This window comes from Pleurodeles waltl, chromosome 2_2, assembly GCF_031143425.1.
Source record: "Pleurodeles waltl isolate 20211129_DDA chromosome 2_2, aPleWal1.hap1.20221129, whole genome shotgun sequence".
NCBI lineage: Eukaryota > Metazoa > Chordata > Amphibia > Caudata > Salamandridae > Pleurodeles > Pleurodeles waltl.
Genome location: NC_090439.1, coordinates 881,890,854 through 881,913,931, shown reverse-complemented (window position 1 = coordinate 881,913,931; position 23,078 = coordinate 881,890,854).

Here is a 23,078-nt window from a genome sequence, read left to right as displayed (position 1 = left end):
AGTACAGGCCCAGATAACCCACTCTTTACAAGGCAGTCTCCAACATCCTGGGAGCATAACACCATTCCCAGGAGACCATGGGCCAGATACTGTACAAGTTGCAGGAGACCCAGTGGCTGCAGGAGGGACAGTACCAGGGGATCAGGGAGGACCTAAAAAATATCTACACCATCCTGGTCACCATTGCAGGGGTGCTGCCAGACACGGGCAAAACCATTAGGGAGGCATTGGCAACCCAACGGGCCCCTGACACTAACCACACCGAAGAACATCCCTCCACCTCCGCAGGCGCTAGTGGACAGGAGGCCCCGCCACAGGACCAACAGCCCACCAGCACCCCACCCCCTGCAGAAGGAGAACCACCCCGCAAACGGTCCCTGCGATCCAGACAGAAGCCAGAGAACATTGCCAAGACTCTCACCAGGAAATAAGACTCTCCTGATTGTCACCCTTCTGTCCCACTCTGTCACCCTGTCCCCCTTGAACTGCCATTACTCCCCTTCCTATGCCCCATTGGACAATGCACCTGTGATACAAAGAGACTGGACTCTAACTGGACATTCCTCCACCATCCCCCCAGCCCATTGTACACCCCCTCTAAGTATGAGCACTTAAACACTCTTGGAACAAATACTAATCTTGAGTCTGTCAAATGATTGAATCATGTATTAGTATAACATTCTGAAAGCATTGCAAGTAATATATACAGTCATTTATACATTGGTATGACCTTTAGTGGGCAGCAGTAAACATACCAGGAGCCAGAGTGGGCCACAGAGATCTGAAAATAGAGATGCCAAAGGGTACAGGAAGTGGCCATAGACAAAGGGAAATCAGGCTGCCATGTACAATGTACAACAGAAAACTGAAATGTAAAGTGAAGTTACAGTGTCTTACCTGTGTGTCACTGGAAGTACTGCTGTATTATATTACTTTTGTTGTCCACATCTTCTTCTCCTGCCTCCTCTTCCTCACTGTCCACAGGCTTCACCGCTGCCACAAGACCATCTCCAGGCTCATCCTCCTGCAGAAAAGGCACCTGGCATCTAAAGGCCGGGTTGTGCAACATGCAACATGCAATGATGATCTGGCACACCTTCTTGGGTGAGTAGTACAAGGAGCCACCTGTCAGATGCACCGGAACCTGGCCTTCAGGAGGCCAAAGGTCCTTTCAATGATCCTCCTTGTTCACCCATGTGTCTCATTGTAACATTCCTCTGCCCTTGGCCTGGCACTCCTCACTGGGGTCAGTAGCCATGAGAGGTTGGGGGAACCAAAGTCACCTGCAAATATCGAGGGATACCTGTTAGACACACACTAACCCTTAGGGACAGCCACATACCCAGACACAAACTTATACTGGGTCACCTATTAGCCACATCCGGTGCCTCTGGAGTTGACCCATCACATATGGGATGCTGCGATTCCTCAATATGAAGGCGTCATGCACAGAGCCAGGAAACTTGGCATCACATGGGAGATGTACTGGTCCGCCAAACACACCATCTGCACATTCATAGAGTGATAGCTTTTTCTATTCCTATACACTTGTTCATTTCTCCGAGTTGGTACAAATGCTACATGTATACCATCTATGGCACCAATGATGTTGGGGATATGTCCCAGGGCATAAAGGTCAACTTTCACTGTGGCCAAATCCTCCACCTGTGGGAATACAATGTAGCTGCGCATGTGTTTAAACAGGGGTGACAATACTCTGGTCAACACGTTTGAGAACATTGGCTGAGACATCCCTGATGCCATGGCCACTGTTGTTTGGAAGGAACCACTTGCCAAGAAATGGAGCACTGACAGGACCTGCACTAGAGGGGGGATACCTGTGGGCTGGCGGATGTTGCCATCTCATATTCATCCTCAGCGGCAGAAGCCTATGGAGGAAAACGGTGAGCAAAGGGTCTTATTCACACATCAATTGAAATAATGATGCATCCTTTACTTTACAGAACCTGTATGTGAATCTGAGAGTCAGTTGCTGTGCCAATGTCTGCTGTGACGCAGTTTGGTGGAGGTAATTCCGCTGGCGTTGTGCTCCGTTGCGGTAGGCGGTCTGTGACCGCTGCGCAACTTCACATTGGTTATCATTGGGCCCTATGGGTTCCATGAGCCAATGGCGATGTACACCGTCGGTGACAGTACGCACCGCTGCGGACGTGACTGCCATTTTCTATCCCTTCACTCAGTTGCTACCTGACCTTCAACAGGAGAGGACCTACACTGCAAGTGCTGCTGTGACCTGTGTCTGGAAGCGACAGTGGCTCATGTGTCTGGGGAAAGGGCCCCCTGCCTTCACTGTGGAGGAGTTGGAGAAACTGGTGGATGGGGTACTACCCCAGTACACGTTACTCTACAGTCCTCCAGACAAACAGGTGAGTACACTGTGAGCATGATGTATGGGCTATGAATGTATGGATTGCTGTGTGTGTAAGCCACATGTGGGGGGGCTGAGGCATCCTGGCCAGGATGATGCATGTATGGTGGTCAATGTATGTGCGTCAGGGGATGGGAGGGATCTGGTGGGCCATGAGTGTGATGGTCTGGAAGGTTAACTAAGCCCCTTTCTGCTGTCTTTCCCATGCAGGTCAGCGACCATCAGAAAAAGGGTATTTGGCGTGCCATCGCCAAGGAGGTGCAGACCCTGGGGATCTTTGACAGGCGGAGCATCCACTGCCGCAATTGGTGGGAGGACCTGCGCCGGTGGGCAGGGAAGACGGCGGAGGCCCAGCTGGGGCTGGCCTCCCAACGAGGAAGGGGTGCCCGTCGGACCCTGACCCCTCTGATGTTCCTCATCCTGGCGATGGCCTATGCAGAGTTGGATGGGCGTCTGAAGGCGTCACAGCAGCCACAAGGGGGTGAATACAGATTCAGATTCATTACTTTGCGCGCGTTAAGGTTTACCTTTGTGGGGGATGTGGGCTGTGGGTGCCCCTAGGCCAGGGCGAACATGGCAGGATAGGTCCCTTGTTGGGCAGGCTCTGAAGCACTCCACCCCCAATAGTGTTAGTGTTCATCTACTTCTGGGCAGGGTCCTGTGGGTTTCAGGTGTGCACCTAATGGCGTTAGGCATTGTGCCCCATGGGCTGGTGACTATCTTAGTAACTGGTAGTGCATGGTCTAGTGCATAGGGCTGCTCCCTGTGATGTGTGTACGCCAACGGTAGTGTTGTTGCTGGCATTGACAAAGTGTCTCTCCCCCCCTTTTTGTTTTGTCACCCTGTCCTTGCATGCATTAGCATCAACTGGCGGAGGAGCAGGGGCACCGGCAACGGAGGGAGCTGCATCCCACATGGGCCTGGAGGCCGAATCCACTGAGGGTGACGGCACCAGTGAGACGGAGGGTGAGGGGAGCAACTCCACAGGGACAGGAGGGGACACCACAGACAGTGACTCCTCCTCCGATGGAAGCTCCCTGGTGGTGGCGGACACCTCTGTGCCCACCCCAACAACATGCACAGCCGCCACCCCCCTACTAGCACCGCCCTTCCAGGAGCCCCTCAGCATGTTTCCCGTGCCCGCTCACCCAGGAGGGTGGGCATCTCATTCGCCCAAGGCACCTCAGGCCCTGCCCCAGTCATCCCTGCTGCCCTCAGTGAGGAGGCTATTGACCTTCTGAGATCTCTCACTGTTGGGCAGTCAACCATACTGAATGCCATCCAGGGTGTCGAGAGGCATTTGCAACAAACAAATGCATACTTGGAGGGCATTCACTCTGGCGTGGCGGCCCAACAGAGAGCATTTCAGGCTCTGGCCTCTGCACTGATGGCAGCCATTGTCCCTGTCTCTAGCCTCCCTCCTCCATCTTCCTCTACCCAGTCCCAATCCCCCCAAGCTCAACCTATCCCAAGCACACCTTCAGACCAGCATTCACCCAAATCACCACACAAAAGTGGCTCAGGCAAACACAAGCACCACACTTCATCTCACAGGCACTCACACAAGCACCATTCCCATGCAGGCACACCAACATCCACTGCCTCCACTGTGTCCCCCTCCTCCTCATCGTCCACCTCCATCCCAGTAGCATCTCCACTCACACCTGCATGCACTACATCCTCATCCACTGCCTCCATCACCAGCACGCCCATCACTACACACCCCTCACTGGCAGTCACCACCCCAACATCCATGCACATGGCCCCTCCCAGTGTGTCTGTGACCCCTCTTCCCAAAGTACACATATGCAAGGACCCACCCACCCAACAGCCATCCACCTCACAACAGCATCCAGCCCATGCACCTGCACCCAAACTCAGCAGACAGACACCTCCTACAACCACTCCCACTTCCCTCTCCTGCTTCCCACCCCGGTGTCCCTAAGAAGCTTTTCCTGGCAAACACTGACCTCTTCCCTACCCCCGACCCCCATCTTTCCCCTCGGGCCAGGGTGGCCAGAACCCAGCCCAGCACCTCAGCCACCAAATTGTTGTCCGCTGTGGTTCCTGCGGCTATCAAAGGCTCAAATGGGGCACCCGTCAGCTCAGCCAGTGTGCCACCAACCCCTGCCAAGGCCAAACCCATTCCACCACCTGGTAAGGTGAAGAGGGGGACAGGATCCAGCAAGGGGAAGGAGCCACAATCACCCAGCAAGGCCACCTCAAAGACTCCAGCTGCCAGACCCAAGGTCGCACCACCATCTGCCAAGGTGAGGAAGGGGCAAAAAAAACAGCAAAGGCACTTCAGCTGTCCGAGGCTGCAGGTGAAGGCCTGGTGTGTACCAGCACAACCGCCAGCGCCTCCACCTGCACCGCGGCCAGCACCGCCAGCAGCCCCGCCACTAGCCCCACCGCAAGCACCGCCACCTACACCGCCGCAAGCACCACTACTGTCAGCAGCAACAGCCCCAGTGGGCAGCCGTCAGAGGCTGCAGGAGAAGGGCAGGAGCCTCCCTCCACCACTGGCAGCACTGGCACCTGCACCACGGCCAGCACCGCCAACTGCACCACCGCTAGCACTGCCGCAGGCCTCGCCGCAAGCACCGCCACCTGCACCGCTGACAGTAGCACCACTGGCAGCAGCAGCAGCCCCCGTGGGCAGCCGTCCAAAGCTTCAGGAGAAGGGCTGGAGCCTCCCTCCACCACTGGCAGCACCCCTACCAGCCCCGACACAACCACCAGTTTGCAGCCTTAGCTGTTGCTGGATGGAGTCTAGCCCTGCCTCCATGGACTGTCATGCAACCTGGCCCCTGCAAAGCTCGTGCCTCAGACTCCCAGTTGAGGGACTGTAAACTGCCACACCCCAAGTGTTGCATCACTAGGCACAGAGCCCCTTCCAGAACCAGTGGAAGAAGCCATCCGCTCAACCCCTCCTTGGCAGGATGAAGCACAATGGGCACAAAGCCCCCTTCAGAACCAGTGGAAAAATGCATCCACTCACCCTATCCTTGGCAGGATGAAGCAGACTGGGCACAAAGCCCCCTCCAGAACCAGTGGAGAAATGCATTCACTCACCCTATCCTTGGCAGGATGAAGCAGACTGGGCACAAAGCCCCCTCCAGAACCAGTGGAGAAATGCATCCACTCACCCTATCCTTGGCAGGTGGAAGCACACTGGGCACAGAGCCCCCTCCAGAACCAGTGGAAGAAGCCATCCACTTGAGAGACTGTGGCCTTGCACTCCCCAGGACCAAGCAGTGGGCAAACCACCCACTTGAGAGACTTTGGCTTTGCACTCCCCAGGACCAAGCAGTGGGCAAAGCACCCACTTGAGAGACTGTGGCCTTGCACTCCCCAGGACCAAGCAGTGGGCAAAGCACCCACTTGAGAGACTGTGGCTTCGCACTCCCCAGGACCAAGCAGTGGGCAAAGCACCCACTTGAGAGACTGTGGCTTTGCATTCCCCAGGACCAAGCAGTGGGCAAACCACCCACTTGAGAGACTGTGGCTTTTCACTCCCCAGGACCAAGCAGTGGGTAAAGCACCCACTTGACAGACTGTGGCCATGCACTCCCCAGGACATCACTATGGGCATGGAGCCCCCTTCCAGGAGCAGTGGAATTGTCCCACCTTCCGGCTGAGGCGCAGCCCCCTTCACCCTCCCCCTGAGGTGCCTGTGTGTTTTCGACCTGATGCCCCTGCAGTGTTCTCTCCGTATTTATGCAGGAGCCAAGTGTGGGCTTAGCCTATGAGTTTTGGCCCATTGGACCACAGACATTTTGAGTGGACAACGTACCACGTTATGTACATATTGTATATATTTGCAAATACTGTTTTAGCAATTCTTACGTATATCTGACTATTTCTAAAATATCACTGATTTGACTCTATTCCTTTTGTCCTTGCGTTCTTCCGGGGGTTTACGGGGTGTAAATGTAATGTTGCTGCATGTGTTTGTGTGTATGGTGTTGTGGGTGAGGGTGGGGGTGTGGCGTGTTGCGTGTGAGTGTCACTCTCTTTCCCCCCCTGTTTCCTAGGTGCAGTACTCACCGTCGTCGTCGCCGTTGGTACTCCTGGAGGATTAGGAGGTATACCAGCATGGGGAGGACCTGCAGCTCGGGCTCCATGGCGTCCTGGTTCTTCGTTGAGTGTAGAGAGGTGAGTGGTTTCCCTTCCACGTACTGTTTCCGCCGTGCTTTTGATGGCGCTGGTACTGCCCCGGAAAAGCTGGCGGATGGGCAGGTTGTGATGAGGTGGGCGGTACATTGTCTTCCACCTGGTTGTTTGCGGTTACCGCTGCGGTGTTTGTTGCTACTGCCGTAGCGGTCAGTGTGTTAAATTGGCTGTATGTTTTGGCAGTTTCCGCTGTGGTCCCATTTTTTTTACCGCCGTCCCGTTGGCAGTATTACTGCCACTTTAACACCAACCGCCAGGGTTGTAATGAGGGCCTTAATGATTTTTTGCAAGAACAAAAAAATTGCCAGAGGTGATGTAGGTCTATGATGATTTTTTAATATGGCATAACCGGGTCTTGAGACAGTTTGTTCATTGTTTAAGGGTGAGGTTCTGCAATAAAGCTTGGAAGGTGAAAATTGAGCAAGTCACTCAGGGCAAGAGGAATGGTTGGTTTAATTGGGAATGTGGGAGATTAAAACTAAAAATAAGAAAATGGGAGAGATTGCTTAAGAAAAAACATGATCCGGTACTAGGTAGTAACCTCCGCTTGGCAAAAATAGAATATTGGAACCTGCTTAAAAGGAGGAAAAATTACTTTATGAGTAAAAACTGGCTAGGTAATTGGATCAAATAACATCAGGAAGTTTTGGCAATTGGTACATTCAGTAGAAGGATCAGGGAAAATTAGATGTTTGCTTGGGGAAGATGATTGGGTTAACAACCTCGGTAAAATATATGGTAGTAATGATGATGAGGTATGTCTGAAGGTAGATTTTGAGGTGAATGATGAGATTGTGTTGGGTTTTTCACTTAAGAGGATAAAAGAAACTATTCTGTCCCTCAAGTTAACCAAGGCAGCGGAAACAGACAACCGTCCCGCATTTATGATATAAAATAATGTAGATTTGTGAGCACGTTTTTATTATATAGTTTTCCAAAAGGCCTTGGCCTTGGGGCATTTCCCTGACAACTGTAAAGGTGCAATTATAAGACCTGTTGATGAGAAGGATGATGCTACGGCACCTAAGATTTATCGGTTGATCTGCCTACTTGATGTGGGGGAGAATGTTTTCTCAAATATGTTGTTATGCCTGATGAAGACATGGGTGGAAGAAAATAATATCATCCCAATTTAACAGGGTAAGTTCAAAGAAGGCCACTCTACCCTTGACCACTGTTTAAGTTTATGGGCAATGGCAAGGAAATCCATAGATTTAAGGGGAAATTAATGTGTTGTTTTGTAGACTTCCATGCTGCTTTTGACCTAGTGAATCAAAATCTATTGTGGGAAATGTTGAGGAGGCTCGGAATCCACAAACATTTACTTTTACTTCTTCAACAGCTACATAGCCAGGATTGGGCCCGGTGATATTAGATACTGCAGGTACTTTAACAAGGAAAATAGAGATTAAGAACGCCCTCCCTCGGGGCTGTATTTTGTCCCCTTTGTTATTCTACCTGTTTTTAGCAGAATTACGTAACATATTAAATGAAGTAAAAGGCTGATGCCCCAAGATGAAGAGCTTGCATGTCTCATAGCTATTATATGCTGATGACCTGATGATAATGGACATAACGGAAGTAGGTCTACAGAAGGAAACTGGATGTCTTTCATGATTCTTGTATACAAAAGAAGCTCTCTGTAAACCTTGACAAGACAATGATAATGGTGATGGGAAAAGGCAAAATAGGGTTCAACTGGTTCCTGGGAGGGAATAAAGTGGAAGTTGTAGAAAAGTACAAATATCTTAGTTTGGTTTGATGTAAACTAAATTGAAAGTGCACTTAGAATCGCTAAAACCCACAGCCTTGGGGGGCGTGGTTAAGATGGTGGCCGTGGCGGTCACCTGAAACGCAGGGTCCGATCCGGGCCTGACAAACCATCCTGTTCGCCGCTCCCAAGGCATTATAGATAAAAAGCGCCGACCAGCGAAATCCCTCAAAAGCCGTTCGGAGCGTTCAGGAGCGGTGTGCAGCGGCTGCCGCGATCCTGCGAGACTCCGACGCAAGTGAGGCCTCGTCTGCCGTCGGAGTCCGGGGCTCGCGTACCAGAGAGGCACGGCGGGGCGGTGACCTGGAAGGCGCCGAGGACGGAGCACCGGAGGACGCAGTGAGTAGCCGGGGGGTGCCAGCAGGAGGGGTCGTCGTCTGCCAGGAGGCCCTTCACCCCCCTGCGCCCCACGCTGCTCCATGGCCCGGAGGCACAGCACTTCGTGCGGGAGGGAGACCCGAGGAGCGAGGTGGCATTGGCATAAATAGACACAAATTACAACTACTCAGAGAAGATCCCCTCCTCTCTTGCCGGTGCAAATGCCCCGCTGCTGAAAGGAGTAAATTTGCTGGACAATCAGCCTGCTGGAGGTGAGCAGCACCATTACATATAGACTAATAGCGGCAAGACAACGGTCCATGGAAATAGCAGTGGGGCGAAATCGGCTACCTGTATCATGCACTAGGATGCCCCAGGTGGCGTAATAACACCTGACCAATCCGTCAGTCTCTCCGGCTCTGCGACTGGACTCCATCTCCCTACGGGGCAGCGGCTCCTGGTGTCCACGCTGCCCTGCCTACGGTGGTCTCGTGCTGTATGGACTCTGAGTAGATTGATGGTGACGACCCCCGGTCGCAGTTCGGAGTGTGGTACACGCACTGGATGAACAATTTACGACACAGTGGTGCGAACCTGCCCAACTGACATGGTGGGGAAATCTAAGGCGTCCAAAGCCCAAGAGCGTCCTGTCCCCGTGGCTATCTCGGGGGGCCCCAGGTGGCACCTAGTCTGCAGTCCCTGGAAACTACACTACAATCCCACTCTGCCCAATTTGAAAAAATCCTACAGGTGATCATGGACACTAAATCATCACTTGAAAACAGAATTGACAAGGTATCTCAGGACCTCAATTTGCTTAGGGTGGACCATCATAATCAGGCAGAGAGAGTCGGGACAGTAGAGTCCACGCTGGGCGCCATGGACCCATTGGTCTCAGAGAACCAGAAACAAATTCAACACTTGAACTCTGAGGTGAAAGCCCTTTGGAGATGTGCTGAGGAAGCAGAGGGGAGGTTGCGCCGCAACAATGTCCGCTTTCTGGGATTTCCTGAAAGATCGGAAGAGCAAAACTCAGAGTTGTTCCTGGAGCAGTGGCTGATCAAGTAGGTGCTGGATGGTGTCCCATCAAAGTTCTTCTCAGTGGAAAGGGCACATAGAGTTCCGGTGAGACAACCGGCTCTGGGACTGCCGCCTAGACCGGTGATTGCCCGATTCCTTAACTATAGAAATCGAGATGCAATACTCCAATACTTTCGCAGTAAAGGCCCGATCCACTATGAGAGAACTTCTATCACTGCCTACCCGGACTTCACCCAAGAAGTACACCGCCAACGTCACTCTTACATGAAAATTAAACAGCGTCTCCGTGAACATAACATTAAGTATGCCCTGATGTTTCCTGCTAAACTCAGGGTGGTTGTGGATGATTGTACTCACGTTTTCACCACCCAGGCAGATGCCTGGACCTGGATGCATGCCAAGGGCATAGCATGGACCCAAGAAGAGGCAGGAGACGGTGATGCGTGGCTCACATCGCCGGGACGGAAGAGACTCAGGAAATGGTCAAAGGAGCAACCCACGGAAACACAAGCTGCGGCCGAGAGAGCAAAAGTGCTGAAAGAAACGACTCTGCACACACAAAACTCTTTCAGAGTGCTACAAGCCACTCTGAGCGAACATACGGACTCGGACTCCGGTAGCTCCGACTCGACCATTATGGAGGCGCTAAAGGGCCCGGCGTTCACACCCCGATCTGCAGATGTGCTGTGATTACTGCAGGGGAGGGTTTTTCTTTTTCATGGCCTGCATTGGAACCTCAAGGACATGGGGTTGAGTAATTTTGGAATGGCATTGCCTTTACATACGTGCACCAGTCTGATATCCTTTTCCTTTCCATTTGCAGCATATTGACTGGAGACCTAGGGGATAATGTGGTTATAAACCTTGGGAGCGCCAATACGTTTACTCTTTGCTTAAATGTTGGGGGCCCTCATAAGGGCCACCACCAATTGATTATGGCTCCCCAGAGGGTATCCACATGGATACAGTTCTTGGATGTAAGGAGTGTGCTGTGTTTTTTGCTAATATGGAAGGCAGTTAGAAAAATGCAATTAAGCCACTGTTTGGGGGGTTTGAAGGGGCGTTGGGGAGGATTTTGTTTATGTTTATCAGGACTATCTGGATTGCAAAGTATATCCTCACAGCTGTTAGTTCACAAGAATTTTCAAAAATGTAGTAGTGCAACTTTAAATGGAATTGGGACCCTAAGCACAACACACACACTAATATTGTATACTATGATATGGTTCCCTGTGCATTCCGCATTATGTATGAGTATAACATAATTACATGGAATGTGCGAGGCATGGCCACGCAGGGCAAGAGACATCGAATTTATACCTACCTCAAACGTCAGAGAATACACATCGAAATCCTGCAGGAAAAACATCTATTGGAAGCTGACCTGCAGGCACTAAGGGAGCGCTGGGGGGACAGATCTTAGGCACATCATTTTCAGCCTACGCAAGGGGGGTACTAGTGTGGATAGCACAAGGGGTGCCATATGTCCAACACACACATAAGGTAGATCAGGGGGGCAGATATGTGGTGACAGAGGGACAGCTCGACGGCAAACAACTCACAATAATAGGGATCTACGCCTGTAACAGCTCGTTGACCGAATTCCTCCGTGTAATGTCCCCAGCGCTGCTGATGACCCCTGCAGCACCTGCCGTTTGGGGTGGCGATTTTAATAGCACTCCAGATGCATCGCTGGATCGTTCGACACTGCCTCCATCGGGGATGGCATGTAGGCGCGGCGCCAGTCCACTGGTGGCCTGGGCAGGGGATATCGGATTGCACGATATTTGGCGCTTTGGCCACCCGGCACACAGGGAATACTCATTCTTCTCCGAGCCCCACAAGGTACACACTAGGATAGATATTCTGTGGGAGACTCCAGATATATGCTCTTTAGTCATAGATTCTAGCTACATGGCCAAGACACTCTCTGATCACTCCCCGCTGATGGTGACAATGCGGTGGGGGAGGGGACGCCCCGCGGTCCCTGCTTGGCGATTACAGAGGGAGGCCCTCCTGGATCTGTTATTCAAGGAAGAATTGAATACAACAATAAAGCAATACTGGGAATTAAACAGTGGTTCTACAGCAAAGAGAGCGATGGACTGGGATGCACATAAGGTTGTCGTACAGTGTCACTGCCTCTCGGCTTCTTGGGGAGTGTGTTGCACACTCCACGCGGAAGTCATTAAGCTGGAAAAAGAAATGAGAGTCTTGGAGGTAGCAGTAGCTGAAAATGAGGCACCATTTACGGCGCTTCGGGCTCAGCGGATGAAGTATGAGCAGGCGGATCTACGGCTCCGTCGGCATGACTATAACTATCACCTTGTGCACTTACAAACAGAAGGTGATAGATCAGGGAGACTGCTTACATAGCTTCTTCGAGAGGACCGCCAGCAGACTCCTATAGGGGCTATACGCTCGGATGATGGAACTATGGCCACCACGCAGGAAGCGATCAATAAAGCGTTCAAAGAATATTATACGGGTTTGTACAGGGGGCAATCGACATGTAATACTCAGCAACTTAGGACCTTCCTTCAATCAATCAATCAATCAAGAATTTATAAAGCGCGCTATGTACCCGACAGGGTTTCGAGGCGCTGGGGGGGGGGGGGTGGGGAGGGGGGGGTGCTGCTAGCGTTCGAAGAGCCATGTCTTGAGGAGTCTCCTGAAGGTGAGGAGGTCCTGGGTCTGGCGTAGTGAGGTGGGGAGAGAGTTCCAGGTCTTGGCGGCGAGGAAGGAGAAGGATCTGCCGCCAGAGGTCTTGCGCTGGATTCGGGGGACGATGGCGAGGGCGAGGTTGGCCGAGCGGAGTTGACGTGTGGGGACGTAGAAGTTCAGTCTGGTGTTCAGGTAGGTGGGTCCGGTGTTGTGGAGTGCCTTGTGTGCGTGGATGAGGAGTTTGAAGGTGATCCTTTTTTCCACAGGGAGCCAGTGGAGGTCCTTCAGGTGGGGGGAGATGTGACATCGGTGGGGTATGTCGAGGATCAGGTGGGCGGATGCGTTGGAGTCGTTTGATGTCTTTCGTTGGGATGCCTGTGTAGAGTGCGTTGCCGTAGTCAAGTCTGCTACTGACGAGTGCTTGAGTCACCGTCTTCCTGGTTCCTGTTGGAATCCACTTGAAGATCCTGCGGAGCATGCGGAGGGTGTTGAAACAAGAAGAGGAGACGGCGTTGATCTGTTTGGACATGGTGAGAGCAGAGTCGAGGATGACGCCAAGGTTTCGTGCGTGGCTGGCTGGGGTGGGTGGAGGTCCGAGGGCGGTGGGCCACCAGGAGTCGTTCCAGGCCGAGGGGGTGCGTCCGAGGATGAGGACTTCCGTCTTGTCGGAGTTGAGCTTCAGGCGGCTGTTGCTCATCCACTCGGCGATGGATTTTAGTCCCTCGTGGAGGTTGGTTTTGGCGGTGAGCGGATCTTTGGTCAGGGAGAGGACGAGCTGGGTGTCGTCGGCGTAGGAGATGATGCTGAGGTTGTGTTGACGGGCCAGTTGTGCGAGGGGGGCCATGTATATGTTGAACAACGTTGGGCTAAGAGAGGATCCTTGGGGGACGCCGCAGATGAGGTTGGTGGCATTGGAGCGGAAGGGTGAGAGTCGGACTCTCTGGGTTCTGTCGGAGAGGAAGGATGAGATCCAGTTGAGGGCTTTGTCTTGGATGCCGGCTTCGTGGAGACGGGTTAGCAGGGTGCGGTGGCAGACTGTGTCGAAAGCGGCAGATAGGTCGAGGAGGATGAGGGCTGAGGTTTCGCCGTTGTCCATTTGTTGTCTGATGTCATCTGTGGCGGCGAGGAGTGCGGTCTCAGTGCTGTGGTTGAGGGGGCATCTCTGGCACGGCTGTCACCGTTAGACAGGGCAACCTTGGAGGCTCCCCTTACAGTAGAGGAACTGGAGGTGGCCATGGCACAGATGTCCCGTAATAAAGCACCAGGGATGGATGGCTTGCCAATAGAGTACTACATCACTTACTCACAACACTTCAAAAGCCACTTGTTGGTGGTGTTCGAGGAGGCGTGGACTCGCAGTCTGCTTCCACCATCGCAAAGAGAGGCGCTGATAGTGGTCCTTCCTAAACAGGGCCGGGATCTTACGGACGTTAGGTCGTATAGACCGCTCTCTTTACTCAACCTAGACTGCAAAATCTTGGGTAAAGTATTGGCAGATAGACTTGCCCCCATGATACACACTCTAATCCATGAAGACCAGAATGGCTTTATTCCAAAATGCAATACGTTCCTAAATGTTCATAGATTGCTTAGTGTTATTGGGGATACTCCGCCTGAGGCATATGACAATGACGTCGCTGGGCAGGGTAGCAGTGGCGAATATGCTAATACTTCCTGGACTTCTTTACTACTTCGCAGCACTGCCAGTCGCGGTACCCAAGAGCTTTTTTCGCGAATTGAATAAACTATTACTGGGACTCTTATGGGGAAAGGGCAGGACACAAGTTGCACTTGCCACCCTACACCGTCCATTAAGTGAGGGCGGGTTAGGCACCCCCAATTTTGAACTTTATTTTGGTGCTGCGCAACAGCAAAGGGTACTGAACTGGATACACAGGCCTGAATCGGCAGGGGCTGCATGGGTCAATACGCAGTTACATGGAGTGCCGTTGCTCACATGGCTGTCGAATAGCATGGTGAAAGGTGTCACTGGTAACCCCTTAATGACAGCTGCTCATGACTGTTGGAGACGGTATATACATAAAGGCCGCACGAGGTTCCCATACTCTCCCCTCATACCCTTGGGGCAGTTACCGGGGAGCGTCAATTTGAATAGAGCGTACTCCGTGGTCGCTTGGGCAGAGGCAGGAATATTAACTGTAGGGGATTGTTTTGAGGATCGCGCTTTGATGACATTCGAGGCTGTAAAAGATCTCACGTCGGTGGGGCCAGGTCAATTTATAGCTTACTACTCTATCTGCCACTTAATAAAGAGGGCGTGGATGTCAAGTGACCAAGTTCCGGCCAGCTCCCCCGCACTAAACCATATGTTATCGTACGACAGTCAAACTAAAGTCATAACAAATCTTTACAAAGGCTTGAATAGATCTCCCGAAAATGGATTGGAAAATGCGAGACTGTGATGGAACGCTGTTCTCCCGAACCTGTTATCTCCGGAGGAATGGTCTCATGCTCTTGGTCATGCCCGGCAGGTGTCGCGGAATCCTAGGTTTCGTTACACCCAATTTAATTTCACATATCAGAAGTACCTCTCGCCGGCCCGTTTGAGGCGCATGTTTCCTGCATCTGATCCGCTATGCCCCCGCTGTGGCTCCCCGTCGGCCCACTTCTATCGTATGGTATGGGAGTGTGGTCCCTTGGAAGAGTCTTGGCGGGAAGTGGTAGCTGATATATCTGATATTACGGACCATTTGTTCTTGCCAGAATCTAGATATTGTTTACTGGGTATTAGAACTAGAAACAAACAACACATATACATTCACAGATTTGCAGATCTAGCGCTCATAATGTACAAAAGACTGATTGCAATGAACTGGAAGGCCCCCAGGGTGCCAGAGCTTAAGTCGTGGCGTGCCATGACACTACGCTGCACACCGACGGAGACTCGAGTATTACGCAGGTTGCGAGACAGGAGCCAGACCCGCACTGGACATGACTCCTGGGAAGCATTTGTCACTAGACTAGAGGTTAAGAACGACGAACGCCCGCCGTGAATCTGATAGTACGGAGCACAAATGTTGTGGAGGGGGTATCTCGGCTGCATTGCCTGCCCCCACCTTCTGCACCATTTTCTCTCTCCCTCCATTGAATGACACTTCATAGGGGGCCAGGAGAAGGGGGACCCGATCACCGCTGCATGAATACACTGAGATAACCACACATAATACACCCAGAAAGAGCACATAGGGAGACCGCTCCTCAATCAGATCAAATCATGGGCTGAATGACAAAGTCGCGATAGAGATATCGGTCACCAGAAAATAACACAGGGTTATGTCATCATAATAACAGATATGATAGTCAACAAGTCAAAAACTCGCACATTCCACGAAAACAAATATCCGGGATGTAGACTACATCATGTGTTACTGCACTACAATCCACCAGTACACAGTTGTTGGAAAGTAGGGTAGATGGCTCTACCTAAAAGATAAGATTGCAGAAACACCAGCAATTTTTGTTGCAGTTGTTTATTGATGAATGTAAATCCTACTATTCGGATCTAGACCTAGTTTGTTATTTTCCTATTATGTTATCATATAACGGCTGTCATCCTGATGTACTATTACTTGTGTTCATTGCTGAATGCTTGTGCTGAAAACAACACCCTTGGTGTGGGACATAAACAAATTTTGCCAGAATTACTGTGGTCCCTCCCTACGACCCATATTGTCAGCCAACACTGCTATGGCTCATCCCCAAGTCCAGAATGGTGTGGAACTTTTAACCTTAGATGGTAAACTGCACTGGAATTACAAAGAAGGCAAATGGGTGAAAAGACTATTCGCATTGCGACCTCAATCCATGTTTCAAGCCATGAGAGTGGACAGCCAGCTTACCGGCTGGAGTTATTTAAGGTACACAGCTGCATTGAGCTTTTGGTTGGAACTCGAAAGGGAAGGGACTCAAAAAATCTCATATTTTTGCAAAGAAGAGCTTGAAACTAGTGATTCGAAATGGGCAAAGCAGGTGAGAAAAGCACTGAACAAAGCATGGCATGTAATTGGTTAATAGGTTGACAATAAAGTTGGATCAGCAGTAGCTGGAGCTGAAGTTATCTAAATCAGTGTTATGGGTGCTTGCAAACAAATGTGCTAGAGGAGAGGACATGCGGTTTCTAGGTGGGAAATCATCCATGCAGTTTTTGTCAAAGGGTTGGGTCAAAGATGACTGTTTTCCATATAATGAGGCCTTACCTAATCCCAAGCTTAGGTATGCAGTATTAAAATTTAGAGTTGGTGTAAACCCCTGCTATGTAGATAGAAGGACAAAATCGGCAGTGATAGATGAACTGGATATGTGTACTTGCGATATGATAACAATATGTAATGGGGCCCATGTATTATTGGACAGTCTATGGTTTTTAATTGCGCATCAAGTATTTTTAAAGCCAATTTCTATCCAGCATGAAATTGTAAATCGGGATCAAGCACATTTAACTTATTGATGAATATGAGATTCCTAGATGTTGCATGCATAATTGGGAGCTTTTTAATTGCAGTTAAAGGGGGTTTTAAAAGATGAAGTAGTAAACATGTAAGAAATTGGTATTGTATTTATGGGTTTTCTCAATCCTTTTTCATTCTGTTTTAGCCTATTTATTGTGTGTATTATGTGTTGGATGTATTTATGGTGGTTTTAATAGACTACGTTCTAAACAAACAAGCTTTGACTGACTCGCTCCCTATCCAGGACAAAGCTTGAGGGGTGTGGGTGTTATCTGCTGCTGGTAGGCTCATCATGAGTTCCTGTTCAACAATCAAAAGTGTCAGCTGGTTCCTTCCCAGAACATATGTTCACTGGGGTCCACTTCCAGACTGATCTGCATATGGTGAGGTTGAGCCTCGCACTGTCTTGCTTTTTGGTTGGCTCTCGGACTAGTAACAGATGTAAGATTGCATTGCTTCTTGTGCCTTCACCGTACCTAGTGACTTCTGCATCAGCATTCATTCCTGCATCTCAGCTCTTCAAGCCCCTGGTTCATGTCTCTAGCGCCATGCAACTTTAGTCACAGTGGTAACCCGATTCTGCCTTATTGGTCAGACGTTTATCTTCATCCAGAAATTAATTTGACTTTCTGCCCAGCTATCGCATGGCCATTAGTTGTCAGTTCAGGATGCCATTTATAGCTCTTTTAACTTCCCTGGGGAATGCTCAGCCTCACCACTTTTGAGACCACTTTCCTATTCCAGGAGATAGGCTTGGAGGGCTCAAGGAACTGACTTTCCCTTGGCCACATCATCTTCTGTTTGCTATGAATACCTTTCCTCCCTTCCCCTTAATCTCAAGGTTGCTACTATGTACTCAGACATAAGCAGGCAAGATGACTGTGGGGGTCCTTTTTGTCCTCACCACATGTGGTTTCTCATCTGTGTTCAGCATGATTGCTTCCTTTGCTCCTTTCATCACTTCAGACTCCACACTGTCTGTCACTGGGGCACCTCTGCCTCTTGGTTTGGGGGTTGAGAAGTTTAGGTTGAATAACAGAGGGCTCCCAAGTCCCATATATGAGGCCATCAAGAGGTCTGAACATTTCTCCAACTTACAATTGTACTCTCTCCATTGAAGAGCTTTTCAGTGATGGCACATGACCTATAACTTACCTTCTGTGGATTAAGGGCTTCCTTCTGTCCTGCAGTTTCTATTAGAGGGCTTTAGGTTGAGTCTCTCTGTTTTGACAATAAGGGGGTTATTACAACTTTGGAGGAGGTGTTAATCCGTCCCAAAAGTGACGGTAAAGTGACTGATATACCACCAGCCGTATTACGAGTTCCATAGGATATAATGGACTCGTAATACGGCTGGTGGTATATCCGTCACTTTTGGGACGGATAAACACCTCCTCCAAAATTGTAATAACCCCCTAAGTGCCTAATTGACTCCTATCAGTGCTTTCCAAGATCCCCGGGGGAGCCTGGTTAAAGACAAGTGGCTTACTGCTCTTCTTTTAACACGTTTTGCTTTATTCCTGCGGTTGTACTGCTTGTTCCTCATTAGGGCTTGCCTTTGGTCCTGTTGGCTCTCCAGCTGCTTGGTTTGAGCCCCTTGAGTCAGTGGACCTTACATTCTTAGCTCTGAAGGCAGCTTTCTTGGTTACTGTCAATTCTGCTCATCTGGTTACTGAGCAGGCTGCCCTCCTTTTCTCAGGAACCGTCAAGAGTTGGAGTTGAGCCTGACTCAGGGTTTCTGCCCAAATCTGCTACCTCAGCTCACTGGGTTTAGGAGGTGTTTTCCTGTATCTGTCCTCTCTCCTGCATCTCCAGAAGGAAGGAATTGTTGCATTTTTTAGAAGTGCGCAGGTCGCTGCTGCTTTGTTTAGACCAACCATGGTCTCTCTGCCATTCTGAGCATTTGCTTGTCTCTTTTGGGGTGTCTGAGACAAGTATCAAAACTACTCATTGACCATCAGCTGATGGAATAGTTCCCATTGTCCTTGTAAGTGCTCTGGCTGTGGTTCCTCTTCCTGAGAAATTTCAGGGTAGGTCCACATTAAGTGTATTGAAATTGAATTTATATAGTATTTACTAAACCTGACGAGGTATTGAAGTGCTTTATGGCGAGTAGCACGCTGTCTGGAAGCCAAAAGTTAGCGGTCAGACGATGTGTTATTGGGGTTAGTCTTACATGCTAAAGAAAACCATCACATGCATTTACTGCAGTTTCTTTGTTGTAATTAGTGACTTAGGTACGAACATTAGAGTTAATTTGATATGTGAGAAGCAAATGCTTGCTGGAATAGATAATATTATGGTTTCAAAAAAGGATCTTAAGACAGACAGGCATGACCTTTAGAATAGTTTATATACAGACGAGGCATGTACAAGATTGAAGGGAGGCAAAGGTGCATTCAAAAAGAATAAGGCAGTGAAAAAGTAAGTTAAAGTATCATTCAAGGTCAATTTTGAATGCTGGATTTTAAGGAATATAGCAGGTGAGGATTTTTTGCATGCTCTGAAGGAATATGTCTTTTAACAATCTTTCTAGGGGAACTTAACTTTTAAAGAGGTGGCACGGATACTTCCCACACTGCAAGAAGGATGCCCAGTGCTTGTTGAGATCCCTTTTGTGCAACTGTTAAGCAGTGTGACATTTAAGAATATCCCATTACCCCTAATTACAATTTGACATCACCACTGTTGCTCCACTGTATGCAATGCAAGCAATACTTTCAACCCCAGAAAGACCCATATTGTGTACTTACTACAGCATTATATCCCATACTATAAAGTATTACTACAGTTTAAACAAATAATTTCCACCATAAACTACACATATAACATAAAACAAATGCTTAAGTAAATACCCACCAACTTAAAATACATCAAGGCAGTTGCTAAACACATTGCAACAATCATTAGTAAATTCACTTCATGTTTATGTGACCCATGGACTACCTGTTCAGAGGGTGCAGGCCCTTGTGCCCACCTGGAGAGCACCAGGCCTCAGAGAACAGACATCTAGGCCCAGGTTTACGAAGGGATTGACGCAAGTGCAATGCAAGCCCTTAAATCTGATGTACTAAGCCACGCAAAGCCACCTTGCAAGGCTAGCGTGGCTTAGTAGATCTAGAGCAGAGGTCTCCAACCTATTCTGTAATAAGAGCTATTTAAGTTCAATGAAAGTCATCCTGAGCTACTGATATTAGTGTTGTAATAGTGACTACATGACACAAGACTACACTAAGTGGCCACACTATACAAGATTACCATCAGTTATCACCTCAGTTCATCAGGCATGGTTGTCAGTAGTAATGCAGAAAAGGCCTTGTCAATGTGGAATGCCTCGACATAGGTAATAACATATTAGCCGTGGTTGCAATGCCCGTGGCAACAAAGTAATTATATTAGTAGTAGGTCACCCCAACGTCATATGATTTTTCAATGACATATCAACTTTAAATATGTTTTGTAAATTCAATCAATTTGCTCCAAAATATCAACTTATGAGTTCTGAAAATACACAGATCTTCATCTCCAATACATCTTTTTCAATTTTGGTACACATATATTAATTCAGCCAAGCAAAGCTTTTAATTTAGTAGGATGGGGTGCACACAGGAGACCTACTTATAGGTAGCTGGAGAGCCTGATCTAGAATGACGCAAGGCAGTGCAAGTCACTGCCTTGTGTTACTCTACATAGGAAGAGCGTTCCATGGGTGGGGTGTGGGCATTCCAATGCATCCACCTATGTGTTTTGGCTCATTCGCAGATCTACTAAGAACAGTAAACCTGGGAATGCGTCAAAATGCTACGCCTTCCCAATAGACGCATATTGAGAAGAAATATGTTTACTTCTCCTCGTTACTTTCTCTATGTGTGCTGCATCCTGCCTCTGGGGATTATTTTGTGCAGTAAGGTGTTCTTCCTGCACAAAAACAACTCTGCCTGTAAGACAGACACCCTTGCACCATGGCACTAGGGAGCCTGCGTTGGTGCTTGGCAGCACTCAGTGCTCCAGAGAGAGGCAGAAATGCACCATATCTAAATAGATATGATGCAGAGCAGCATGTTGTCTTGCTGCATTGTGCCAAATGTTAGTACATCAGGGCACTGGTGTCTAGTTGCTTCCTGGACTCCGTTGCAGGGTGTCCATCCGGCTGAGATCATAATCATAAACATTTATAAAGCGCGCTACTCACCCGTGCGGGTCTCAAGGCGCTAGGGGGAAGGGGTTACTGCTGCTCGAAGAGCCAGGTCTTGAGTTGCCTCCGGAATGCGAGGTGGTCCTGGGTGGTCCTGAGGTTGGTGGGGAGGGAATTCAATGTCTTGGCCGCCAGGTAGGAGAAGGATTTCCCACCTGCTGTGGTGCGGCGGATGCGAGGGACGGCGGCGAGAGCGAGGTTGGCGGAGCGAAGTTGACGGGTGGGTGTGTAGAAACTGAGGCGGCGGTTGAAGTATTCGGGTCCCTTGTTGTGGAGGGCTTTGTGTGCGTGGGTGAGGAGTCGGAAGGTGATCCTTTTGTTGACGGGAAGCCAGTGCAGGTGTCTCAGGTGGGTGGAGATGTGGCTGTTGCGGGGTATGTCGAGGATGAGGCGGGCGGAGGCGTTTTGAATTCGTTGCAGATGTTTCTGGAGTGTAGCGGTGGTTCCTGCGTATAGGGTGTTGCCGTAGTCCAGGCGGCTCGTGACGAGGGCTTGGGTCAAGGTCTTTCTGGTGTCGGCGGGGATCCAACGGAAGATCTTTCGGAGCATGCAGAGGGTGAGGAAGCAGGAGGATGATACGGCGTTGACTTGTTTGGTCATGGTGAGAAGTGAGTCCAGGATGAAACCGAGGTTGCGTGCGTGGTCTGAGGGGGTTGGTGCGGTGCCAAGGGCCGTGGGCCACCAGGAGTCGTCCCAGGCGGTCGGTGTGTTTCCGAGGATGAGGACTTCCGTTTTGTCTGAGTTCAGTTTCAGACGGTTGAGTTTCATCCAGTCTGCGACGTCTTTCATTCCATCTTGCAGGTTGCAGATCTGTCAACCAGCAACTTGGGCCTCCTCCAATACTTTTGTTCTCCAAGCTGCAGGGTCTGGGTTCTGAGGGGATGTCGTCTGGTGTTGGTGTCTTCAGTGCCATACTGTCTTGAGCTTGTTTGTCACCAATGAAGACAATGGTTGTTTTAAGAAGGATGACTTTTTGTGTCCCTTTTGGGTTCCAAAGGTCAGTGGGGGTCTTTTGTTTTCCTCTTGTGTAAGACTGAGACAAGAGCAAAGTGACAATGAGGCGATCATCTGGTCATGTTAATTACTCATGGCCCTACTCATCTTCATTCCACTCTTTGTGAATTGACTGGATTTGGTATGTAAGGAGGAATGCTCGGAATGCTAGGCCTGATGTGGCACCCAGAAAGTTGGTCGGGGATTGCACTTTTGCTTGCATGCGTTTGAGTTTTTCTATCTCAAGGTGATCACTGTTAGAGTAAGAACTCGATTAAGGACGACTAGGACTGAGAATAAAGCACACTAAATAAACAAAACAATATAACTGATGAGATGGCTTACTGCCAAAACCTTAAAAATTACAGATAAAGTACGAGGGACCACGGTAACAATAACTCGTGTGCATCTTGCAGTCAGTAAACCATTATCGGCCAAGTATTGCACCGTGTAATATCTTCTGCAGACCCGCAATGTGAAGAAATGGCGCTAAAGTCGCGGAAATAGGGGAAGGAAGCGCTTGGAAAACCCAAGCCACGAATGTTTACAGGAGCTGATAAGATCACACGAAAGCTCGCCCGCCGAGTAGAGGCAAGCAAAGGTGGGGCCATTTGAGTTTGCACTCAGGTTACTCCCTGTTTCTGTCGGAAGCCTAGTGACTTTGGACTGAGTTAAAAAACACAATGGTGCGGAGCAGATCCACTGATAAGATTGTGAATGGCTGACCAGTTAGTCATGGTAATCTTCATTCTTTCAGAGAGCTAGAGTCCAAATGTCCACAGAAGCGAGATTTGAAGGTTTTGGACCAAAGGTAAATGTTTTAACAACAGAAGGATGTTCCAAACTGGGATACGTTAGGAAAGTAAATCTATGGGGCTGGGAACAGGTGGCCAAGACTGTTGTCTGCGGTGTGAGACGTGCTGTGAACTGCATTTAAAACCCTCGGTCATATTTCCTTACACAGGGAGACAGATGTCAGTTACATACAACTGTCAGGTAACTCTCATTGAAAGTGCCAGTCACTCTCTTTACCGTCATTTCCGGTCTAACAACGAGCAGCTT